The sequence below is a fragment of the Ranitomeya imitator genome, chromosome 1 (assembly GCF_032444005.1).
Source record: "Ranitomeya imitator isolate aRanImi1 chromosome 1, aRanImi1.pri, whole genome shotgun sequence".
Lineage (NCBI taxonomy): Eukaryota > Metazoa > Chordata > Amphibia > Anura > Dendrobatidae > Ranitomeya > Ranitomeya imitator.
The window spans coordinates 789126528-789138660 of record NC_091282.1 but is presented as its reverse complement, the minus strand read 5'-3'; positions in this window follow the sequence as shown (position 1 = coordinate 789138660).

The following is a 12133-nucleotide window of genomic DNA, read 5'->3' as shown; positions in this document are numbered from 1 at the left end:
AGAATAGGAGAGAGAGATATATATGTACTAACCAAACTAAAGGTCATCAGTATAGATCCACATAGAATATGAAGTAGTATGATTTGGAAAACGGAGCTGTAAGAGTAGAATAATAGGTAATTAGTCACTAGTAGTGTTGAGCATTCCGATACCGCAAGTATCGGGTATCGGCCGATATTTGCGGTATCGGAATTCCGATACTGAATTCCGATACTTCCCGCGTATCGGATACCGGAATCGGAAGTTCCCAGAATTCAAATTGAACGCAGCAGCCAATGAGGAATGAATGAAAGTGTGGGCACATCCTGTTTAGCATGGTGGGCATGTAAGTACTGGCAAGGCTTGGATTGGCTGCTGAAATGATGTCACTCTGCACTATAAAAAAGCGCTGCCGCCATTTTGCGCTCACTCTGCTGTGATTTCAGTTAGGGACAGGACGCTGTGTTCTAACTGAGGGCCAGTTGAGCTAGCTAATTGCTTTATTTTCCTTTCCAAAGGCTAATTTAGCAAAACGCTGTGTGTTCTTCACTGTTCACCTTGCTCTTGCCTTGCAGCGCTGTTTTAACAGCGTTCTGCAAGGTCTCTGTGTGTGTGTGTGTGCAGCTCACTCTGTAGTCTGTGTGCAGCCATATACCCGGTTGTATTCAGCTCAGGGGGGGTTCACACTGCCTCACACAGTTGTTCTTTTTTGCTCTTAGTGCAGCCTGCTGCACATTTTTTCTCAAATTTCCTATTAGTGTTTTTCCACCAGTCTCCAGCTCTATTGTGGAAAAACACTACATAGGATAACCTAGAGGGGGGTTTTTGGGCCTTGCAGCGCCGTTTACGGCTGTCTGCACGGTCTCCGTGTGAGCCCAGCTCGCCCTGTAGTCTGTGTGCAGCCATAGCCGGTTGGATTCAGCTCAGGGTTCGTTACTGGCTCATACCTTGAGAAAAATTTTCCTTTTTTTCAAATAGTGCAGCCTGTTTAAAATTTGAAAAAAAAAATTCCTATTAGTGTCTTTCCACTCGTATCCAGCTAAATAGTGGAAAAACACTATATAGGATAACCTAGAGGAGGGTTTTTTGGCCTTGCAGCGCCGTTTACGGCTGTCTGCACGGTCTCCGTGTGAGCCCAGCTCGCCCTGTAGTCTGTGTGCAGCCATAGCCGGTTGGATTCAGCTCAGGGTTCGTTACTGGCTCATACCTTGAGAAAAATTTTCCTTTTTTTCAAATAGTGCAGCCTGTTTAAAATTTTAAAAAAAAAATTCCTATTAGTGTCTTTCCACTCGTATCCAGCTAAATAGTGGAAAAACACTATATAGGATAACCTAGAGGAGGGTTTTTTGGCCTTGCAGCGCCGTTTACGGCTGTCTGCACGGTCTCCGTGTGAGCCCAGCTCGCCCTGTAGTCTGTGTGCAGCCATAGCCGGTTGGATTCAGCTCAGGGTTCGTTACTGGCTCATACCTTGAGAAAAATTTTCCTTTTTTTCAAATAGTGCAGCCTGTTTAAAATTTGAAAAAAAAAATTCCTATTAGTGTCTTTCCACTCGTATCCAGCTAAATAGTGGAAAAACACTATATAGGATAACCTAGAGGAGGGTTTTTTGGCCTTGCAGCGCCGTTTACGGCTGTCTGCACGGTCTCCGTGTGAGCCCAGCTCGCCCTGTAGTCTGTGTGCAGCCATAGCCGGTTGGATTCAGCTCAGGGTGCGTTACTGCCTCATACCTTGAAAAACAATTTCCTTTTTTTCAAATAGTGCAGCCAGTTTAAAATTTGAAAAAAAAAATTCCTATTAGTGTCTTTCCACTTGTATCCAGCTAAATAGTGGAAAAACACTATATAGGATAACCTAGAGGAGGGTTTCTTGGCCTTGCAGCGCCGTTTACGGCTGTCTGCACGGTCTCCGTGTGATTTAAACTAGCTCTGTAGCCCGATCTGCACCAAAAAAAAGGTTAAGTTCACCAAACACAACTTACACTTGTGTAGGCCACATTTGAAAAATAATAAAGTTTAGTCCACAATTTACAACATTAGTGTTTCTTACACCTGTTAGGAGGAGCATTACAGGAATAAGCACACTAAGGCCTTAGTACTTTTCTGCTTATCTTTATCTGTCAACCAAGATGAAGAGGGCAGGGAGTAAGGCACGTGGGCGTGGGCGCGGAGCAGGGAGAGGAGCAGGGAGAGGACGTGGTGATTCTGTGCCTGCTGCGGGCGCCGGTGACTCGTCGTCACTCAGTTTCAGCAGGGAACAGTCCTTCATGCGCAGCTTTGTCGGAGAGCGCCGTGCACCGCTGCTGCGTGAAGACCAAATTGAAGCCGTTGTCGGGTGGATGGCAGCTAACGCCTCGGCATCGACTTCAGTTAGTGCCACATCCTCTCAGGCACAGAGCACTGGAGAGCAGCCATCTGTCTCTTCACCACCTGCCAAATTGGCCAGGCAGTCAGAGAGCCCAGGACAGGAGCCGTCTCTACTTCTGTTCTCTGAATCTCTTGGCTTGGAAACAGGGGGCCAGCCAAGCAGCATTGGAGAAATGGAAGAAGAGGCAGTGTGCAGTGATGCCCAACACCTTTTTCTCTCTGACTCTGAAGAGGCAGGTGGGCCAGTGCCTCCGGTGACCACAGCGCAGTACGCATCTGATGATGAAACTCAGGTGCCGCTTTCTCGTGCGTACTGTGCTGCTGAGACTACCCAGGAGGAGCAGTTGGTGGCAGAGGGTAGTGGAGATGATGAGGTCCTTGACCCATCGTGGCGTGAGGAACAGGAAGGTGGTGGGAGCAGCTCAGAGGAAGAGCTTCCTCTTACGGGCCAAAGAGGGAGAGGGAGGGGGAAGACTGCGGAGCCTGTAGCCTCCACTTTGGCACCCGTTAGGAGCCTGTCTCTTTCCAAAGCCAAAAAGGGCGCTCCCAAGACTTGCAGTGCCTGGTCCTTTTTTGACACAGTTGCAGATGACATTTGTTTTGTCAAATGCAAGCTGTGTCATCATAAAGTAAAAAGAGGGAAAAATGTCAGCAACCTCAATACCACAAATATGTGGAAACATGTGCGGACCAGGCACGCGGTGGAGTTACAGAAACACACTGAAGATGTAGGCCAACCAACAGCGGCAGCTACCACCTCTTCAGCTCGTGTTGCCTCTTCCTCCAGCTCACGCACAGCTGGTTTGGCTTCCTCCCAGAGACCTTGTGTAATTCCACCCACAGCACCACCTTCCCAGTCATCCTCACACTCCCAGTCTACTCTACAGCCATCGGTAGTACAGGCATGGGAGAAAAGGCGGGCATTCTCGGCCAACCACCCCCGAGCACAGGCTCTGAATGCAGGCATTGCCAAACTGTTGTCCCTGGAAATGCTCTCGTTCAGGCTGGTGGAGACTGACAGCTTCCGTGACTTGATGGCATTGGCAGTCCCACAGTACAAGGTGCCCAGCCGCTTTTACTTCAGCAGGCAGGCTGTCCCTGCCCTGCACAGGCATGTTGAGGCAAACATAAAACATGCGCTACTGAACGCCGTCAGTAGCAAGGTCCACCTCACCACCGATGCGTGGACCAGTCAGCATGGACAGGGGCGATATGTTTCCCTCACTGCCCATTGGGTTAATGTTGTTGAGCCAGGTACAGATCGTGCGAGTGGCGCAGGACGTGTCCTGCCCACTCCAAGGATTGCAGGAATCCAGTCTGTACGCATCGACTCCTCCTCTTACACCAGTTCCTCTGATTCCTCTCTGCAGGATCCGTCACAGTCCACCCCCACATGGACCCGTGAACGTTTACCTATGACCGACATGAGCACAGCCGTGGCCAAACGTCAGCAGGCCGTCTTGAAACTAGTTTCATTGGGGCATCGAAGCCACACAGCGCAGGAGCTCTGGAATGCCATCAAGCAGGAGAGCGATGTGTGGTTACTGCCAGCGAATCTCCAGCCAGGCATGGTAGTGTGTGACAATGGCCGAAATCTGGTGGCAGCTTTGGCCCTTGGCAACCTCACTCACATCCCATGTCTGGCACATGTGCTCAATTTGGTTGTGCAGAGTTTTCTGAGGGACTATCCGGATCTTGATGCCCTGCTGCACAAGGTCCGCCTAGAGTGTGCTCACTTGCGGCGTTCCAGCTTGGCCAGATCCCGCATTGCTGCTCTGCAGCGCCGATTCCGCCTTCCGGAACACCGCATCATATGTGACCTACCTACCCGGTGGAATTCCACGTTACATATGTTGGAGCGGTTGTGTGAGCAGCAGCAAGCAGTTATGGAGTACCAGCTGCATCAGGCGCAAAGAAGTCGCAGTCAGCGCCGATCAGACTTCACAACCACAGAGTGGGCCACTATGAAGGACGTCTGCCAGGTTTTGCGTCCTTTTGATTATTCCACGCGGATGGCAAGTGCAGATGATGCACTAGTCAGCATGACTGTCCCCCTTATCTGCCTGCTTCAGCAAACTTTGCAAGGGTTAAGGGATGATGTGGTGGAAGAGGTGGAGGATGAGGAGTCACCTTTTCCATCAGCTTCTGGAGAGTCAGCGCCACGTGGTTCCTCACAAAGGGGTACGCAGGGGCCAATTTGTGAGGAGGATGAGGAGGAGTCAATGGAGGAGGAAGAGCTCCGTCCAGAGGAGGGAGCGACACAATTGTCCAGTGGTCAGTGTGTACAGCGAGGGTGGGGTGATGACGAGCGGGCAGAGATCATGTCTCAAGCAGGGGACAGCGTTTCTGGGCCGGTTGGCACTCTGCAGCACATGGTGGATTTCATGCTGCAGTGCCTGAGAAACGACCGCCGCATCGACCACATTCTCAACATGCCTGATTATTGGGTGTTCACCCTCCTCGATCCTCGCTACCGGGACAACGTCCAAAACCTCATCCCTGCGTTGACCCGGGAGCGTAAATTGCGGGAGTACCACGACACACTGGTGAATTCCATCATCTTCTCCTGTCCAACTGAGAGGAGTGCTGCTAGTGCTTTACAAAGCAGCTCAGTGCGTCGAGGCAGTGGGGGAGGCTCTGCCCAAAGAGGGAGCAGAAGCAGTGCCTCTGCCCAAGGCAAGCCCAGTATGGCACAACTCTGGCACACTTTTGTGTGCCCGCCCCAAATGTCTACACCATCACCGGCGGCTCCAGTCAGCAGGAGGCAACGGTTCCGTCAGATGGTGACAGACTACATGGCTTGCCCTCTTACTGTACTCCCAGACGGCTCTTCCCCGTTCAAGTTTTGGGTCTCTAAGCTGGATACATGGCCAGAGCTAAGCCAGTATGCATTGGAGGTGCTGGCTTGCCCTGCGGCTAGTGTCTTATCGGAACGTGTCTTTAGTGCCGCAGGTGGTGTACTAACAGACCGTCGCATGCGACTATCCTCCGATAACGTTGACCGGCTTACTTTCCTGAAAATGAACCAGGCCTGGATCTCGCAGGAATTTGCCACTCCTCTGCCTGATTAAGTAATTGGGTGTCATCCAGGTCTCCTGCTGTGTTCATCTTTCTACCACCTGAACTGCTATTCCTGGGCTCCAACACCGCCAGTTGCGGCTCAGAAGTGCAGGCTGCACAGTAAAAACATACGACCCAGTGTTATTGGGTTTCAGTAACGTCAGCTGATCCCCAGCTGTGTAGCCGGCAATGTGTCCTGCGACCGCCACGCTGGCACAACAACCTAAATGTAAGGGAACCTGTCCCCCCCCCCCCCCCCCGTCGTTTGTTACTGAAAGAGCCATCTTGTGCAGCAGTAATGCTGCACAAGGAAAAGGTAGCTCTTTTTTTTTAGCTCTTTGCACACGCAGAACTTAACACTTATAAAATGTGTTCACTGATACCGTTATACCGTCCCGGAGCTGGGACTTTCCTTCGTAATGTGACGCAGCACAGCCGTCATTCCTACCCCCTTGGTGCCATGCGCTGCCTCCTCAGCGTTGTTTTAAGCTGTCACGGAGCCTGCGCTGTTCTGTTATCCCTTGGGCATGCCCTATTTGCGCTGCCTGTCTTCTGACATAATTTGGTGTCAGGCTGGCTGCGCCTGTGCGGCCGCGGTGCCCGAGATCCCGCCTCGCAGTGTCTTCTGATTGAGTCACACTGCGGGCCTGGGATCCATGGGCATGCGCAGTGCATATCTTCCCCTCGGGCTCTCGCTCATTTCCCTCCGCCTTCTTTAGACTGTGCGCCGTCAGCTGATCCCTAGCATGCCACGGCCGTGACACCGCACAGTCTGAAGAAGAGGGAAGGAGGGGAGTGAGAGTCGAGGTTATGCACTGTGCATGCCCATGGTTCCAAGGCCCGCAGTGGGATTACGTTAGATGAGACTGCGAGGTGGGATCTGGAGCAGCGTGGACGCACAGGCACTGACAGCCTGACACCAAATTATGTCAGAAGACAGGCAGCGCTAATTGGGCATGGCCAAGGGCTAACAGAACAGCGCAGGCTCCGTGGCAGCTTAAAACAACGCTGAGGAGGCAGCGCACGGCATCAAGGGGATAGGAATGACAGCTGTGCTGTGTCCCATTACGAAGGAAATTCGCACCTCCGGAACGGTTTAACGGTATAAAGGGACACATTTTTAGTGTTTACTTCGGTGTTTGCAAGGAGCATAATTAAAAGAGCAACCTTTTCCTTTTGCATCCTTAGTGCTGCACAACATGGCTCTTTCAGCTACAAACGTCTTGGGGGGGGGGTTAAAGGTTTCCTTTCAACTTGCTCCAATCAGGCTTCGGCCTACACTCTGTTCCTCTGCTCCTCCTGCTGTCCCTGGGCTCTAACACCGCCAGTTGGTGCCTGGAAGTGCTGTGTGCACAGTCAACAGTCGCTCCTCTGTTATTGGGGTTCAGTAACGTCAGCTGATCCCCAGCTGTGTGTGCGGCAATACCTCCAATCTGCTCCTCCTGCTGTCCCTGGGCTCTAACACCGCCAGTTGGTGCCTGGAAGTGCTGTGTGCACAGTCAACAGTCGCTCCTCTGTTATTGGGGTTCAGTAACGTCAGCTGATCCCCAGCTGTGTATCCGGCAACGTGTCATGCGACCGCCACGCTGGCACAACTAAAATGTAAGGGGACCTGTCCCCCCCCCCCCCCTAGGCGTTTGTTACTGAAAGAGCCACCATGTGCAGCACTAATACTGCACAAGGGAAAGGTCGCTCTTGAAATTATGCTCCTTGCAAACGCTGAACTACACACTCATGTAATGTGTCCCCTCACACCGTCCAACCGTCCCGGAGGTGGGACTTTCCTTTGTAATGTGACACAGCACAGCCGTCATTGCTACCCCCTTGGCACCGTGCGCTGCCTCCTTAGCGTTGTTTGATTCCGTCATGGACCCTGCGCTGTTATGTTATCCCTTGGCCATGCACAGTTTGCGCTGCCCGTCCTCTGACATCATTTGTTGTCGTCCTGGCTGCGCCTGTGCGTCCACGCTGCCCGAAATCACACCTCGCAGTGTCGTCTAATGTGATCCCACAGTGGGCCTGGTATCCATGGCCATGCGCAGTGCATATACTAGCCTCTCACTCCCATTCTTCACGCATCTTCAGACTAGGCGGCGTCAGCTGATCCCTAATAGCATGCCACGGCCGTGACGCCGCACAGTCTGAAGAAGCAGGAAGGAGGTGAGTGAGAGGCGATGATATGCACTGCGCATGCCCATGGATCCCTGGCCCGCAGTGGGACTACATTAGATGACACTGCAAGGTTGGATCTCGGGCAGCTTGGACGCACAGGCACTGCCAGCCTGACACCTACATGATGTCAGAAGACGGGCACCGCTAACTGTGCATGGCCAAGGGATAACATTACAGTGCGGGCTCCGTGACAGAACCAAACAACGTTGAGGAGGTGGTGCCCGGCACCAAGGGGGTTGGAATGACGGCTGTGCTGTGTCACATTACAAAGGAAAGTCCCACTTCCGGGATGGTTTGACGGTGTGAGGGGACACATTATATGAGTGTGTACTTCAGCGTTTGCAAGGAGCATAATTTTCGGAGCCACCATTTTCCATGTGCAGTATTACTGCTGTACAAGATGGCTCTTTCAGCAACAAATGCCTGGGGGGGGGGGTTAAAGGTTCCCTTTCAACTTGCTCCACTGCAGGCTTCGGCCTACACTCTGCTCCTCTTTGATTCCCTGGGTTTCAACACTGTCAGTTGCCACCTGGAAGTGTTGTCTACACAGAAAAAAACACTAGGTGATGTGTCAGTGGGGTTCAGCACCGCCAGCTGTTCCCCTGCTGTGTAGTCGGCAACGTGTCCAGCACAAGCCACGCTGGCACAACAGAACAAAAGCTGCCACCAGTGCAGGCTTCGGCCTACACTCTGCTCCTCTCCTCCTCCTGCTGACCCTGGGCTCAAACACCGCTAGTTTTTGCCCGGAAGTGCTAGCTGCACAGAGAAAAACACCAGCCAATGTGTTAGTGGGGTTCAGCAACGCCAGCTGTTCCCCTGCTGTGTAGCCGGCAACGTGACCTGCAAACGCCATGCAGGCACAGGAACTGAAATTAAAAGGGAACCTGGCCCCACCCCCCCAGGTGTTTCTATGTATAACAGCCACCTAGTACAGCAGTACTGCTGCATTTGTACAAGGTGGCTGACTTTTTCTCCTTGCCCACGTGGAACTCAACACGTACAAAATGTGTCTCATTGAGACCATTCCACTGTCCCTGAGGTGTGACTTTCCTTTGTAATGATACGCAGCACCCCCCTTGGTAGCGTTTCCCGTCTTTTGTCATCATGGTTAGCTGGCTGCGCCTGTGCATCCGCCCTGCTAGAAACAACGCCCCTCGTTGTCATATTTATTTTGTCAGCGAGGGTGTGGTTTATGGGCACGAGCAGTGCATATGTTCGCCTGTCTTAACTCATCTCCTTCCGCCTTCTTCAGACTGTGCGGCCTCCTGGCCGTGGTAGGCGATAAGGGATCAGCTGAGGCCGCCCAGTCTGGAGCAGGTGTAAGGACATGTGTAAGCGGCAAACCTATTTACTGCACAAGGCCACGAATCCCAGCCACGCAGTGTGATTTTTTGAAAACACACTGTGGGTCTGGGATTCATGTCCATCGCTAACCGCAACGGCCGACATGAAATGAGGTCAGAAGACAGGAAGCGCTCACAGCGCATGGCCAAGGGATCACAATAGCGCAGACTCCTGTACAGCAAATAACAACGCTCAGGAATCTGCGCCCAGTACCTAGGTGCAAATTTTGACACCTGTGCTGCGTCTCGTTAAAAAGACAAGTCACGCCTCCACAACTGTTTGACAGTATAATGGGCTAAATAGTGTACGTGTTTTAGTCAGCGTGTGCAAGGAGCAAAACAAATAGAGCAACCTTTCACTTGTGCAGCATTAATGCTGCACAAGGTGTGGCTCTTGTACCTTGCAACACCTGAGGGGGGGGTTAAAGGTAACCTTTGAAATTGGTTCAACTAGGCTTCGGCCTACACTCTGCTCCTCTACTCCTCCTGCTGACCCTGGGCTCAAACACCGCTAGTTTTTGCCAGGAAATGCTAGCTGCACAGAGAAAAACACCAGCCAATGTGTTAGTGGGGTTCAGCACCGCCAGCTGTTCCCCTGCTGTGTAGTCGGCAACGTGTCCAGCACAAGCCACGCTGGCACAACAGAACAAAAGCTGCCACCAGTGCAGGCTTCGGCCTACACTTTGCTCCTCTCCTCCTCCTGCTGACCCTGGGCTCTAACAACGCCAGTTTCTGCCCGGACATGCTAGCTGCACAGAGAAAAACACCAGCCAATGTGTTAGTGGGGTTCAGCACCGCCTGCTGTTCCCCCGCTGTGTAGCCGGCATCGTGTCCAGCACAAGCCACGCTGGCACAACCGACCAAAAGCTGCCACCAGTGCAGGCTTCGGCCTACACTTTGCTCCTCTCCTCCTCCTGCTGACCCTGGGCTCTAACAACGCCAGTTTCTGCCCGGACATGCTAGCTGCACAGAGAAAAACACCAGCCAATGTGTTAGTGGGGTTCAGCACCGCCTGCTGTTCCCCCGCTGTGTAGCCGGCATCGTGTCCAGCACAAGCCACGCTGGCACAACCGACCAAAAGCTGCCACCAGTGCAGGCTTCGGCCTACACTTTGCTCCTCTCCTCCTCCTCCTGCTGACCCTGGGCTCTAACACCGCTAGTTTTTGCCCGGACATGCAATCTGCACAGAGAAAAACACCAGTCAATGTGTCAGTGGGGTTCAGCAACGCCAGCTGTTCCCCTGCTGTGTAGCTTGCAACGTGACCTGCAAACGCCACGCAGGCACATGAACTGAAATTGAAGGGAGCCTGCCCCCCACCCACAGGTGTTTCTATGTATATCAGCCACCTTGTACAGCAGTACTGCTGCATTTGTACAAGGTGGCTGACTTTTTCTCCTTGCCCACGTGGAACTCAACACGTACAAAATGTGTCTCATTACAGACCATTACAATGTCCCTGAGGTGTGACTTTCCTTTTTAATGACACGCAGCACCCCCATTGTTAGCGCTGCCCGTCTCCTGACATCATTGGTTGGCTGGCTGTGCCTGTGCGTCCCCCCTGCCCGACACAACGCCCCCCGTTGTCTCATATATTTTGACTGCGAGGGTGTGATTGATGGGCACGAGCAGTGCATATGTTCCCCTGTTTTCACTCCCCTCCTTCCGCCTTCTTCTGACTGTGCGGCCTCATGGCCGCGGCATGCGATAAGGGATCAGCTGAGGCCGCCCAGTCTGAAGCAGGTGTAAGGACATGTGTGAGCGGCGAACATATTTACTGCACAAGGCCACGAATCCCAGCACCGCAGTGTGACTTTAGGAAAAGCCACTGTGGGTCTGGGATTTATGGCCATCGTTAACCGCACCGGCCAACATGAAATGAGGTCATGAGACGGCCTGCACTAACAGGGTATTGCCAAGGGATAACACAAGAGCGCAGTTTCCTGTACTGCAAATAACAACGGTAAGGAATCTGCGCACAGCACCTAGGTGTAAATTTGTACACCTGTGCTGCGTCTCCTTAAAAAGACTAGTAGTCACGCCTCCACTACTGTTTGACAGTATAATGGGCTAAATAGTGTACGTGTTTAATTCAGCGTGTGCAAGGAGCAAAATTAAATAGAGCAACCTTTGACTTGTGCATCATTAATGCTGTTCAAGGTGTGGCTCTTGTACCTTGCAACACCTGAGGGGGGGGGTTAAAGGTAACCTTTGAAATTGGTTCAACTAGGCTTCGGCCTACACTCTGCTCCTCTACTCCTCCTGCTGACCCTGGGCTCAAACACCGCTAGTTTTTGCCCGGAACGGCTAGCTGCACAGAGAAAAACACCAGCCAATGTGTTAGTGGGGTTCAGCAACGCCAGCTGTTCCCCTGCTGTGTAGTCGGCAACGTGTCCAGCACAAGCCACGCTGGCACAACTGACCAAAAGCTGCCACCAGTGCAGGCTTCGGCCTACACTTTGCTCCTCTCCTCCTCCTGCTGACCCTGGGCTCAAACAACGCCAGTTTCTGCCCGGACATGCTAGCTGCACAGAGATAAACACCAGCCAATGTGTTAGTGGGGTTCAGCACCGCCAGCTGTTCCCCTGCTGTGTAGCTGGCAACGTGTCCTGCAAACGCCACGCAGGCACATGAACTGAAATTGAAGGGAGCCTGCCCCCCACCCCCCCAGGTGTTTCTATGTATAACAGCCACCTTGTACAGCAGTACTGCTGCATTTGTACAAGGTGGCTGACTTTTTCTCCTTGCACACGTGGAACTCAACAAGTACAAAATGTGTCTCATTACAGACCATTACAATGTCCCTGAGGTGTGACTTTCCTTTTTAATGACACGCAGCACCCCCATTGTTAGCGCTGCCCGTCTCCTGACATCATTGGTTGGCTGGCTGTGCCTGTGCGTCCCCCTGCCCGACACAACGCCCCCCGTTGTCTCATATATTTTGACTGCGAGGGTGTGATTGATGGGCACGAGCAGTGCATATGTTCCCCTGTCTTCACTCCCCTCCTTCCGCCTTCTTCTGACTGTGCGGCCTCATGGCCGCGGCATGCGATAAGGGATCAGCTGAGGCCGCCCAGTCTGAAGCAGGTGTAAGGACATGTGTGAGCGGCGAACATATTTACTGCACAAGGCCACGAATCCCAGCACCGCAGTGTGACTTTATGAAAAGCCACTGTGGGTCTGGGATTTATGGCCATCGTTAACCGCAGCGGCCAACA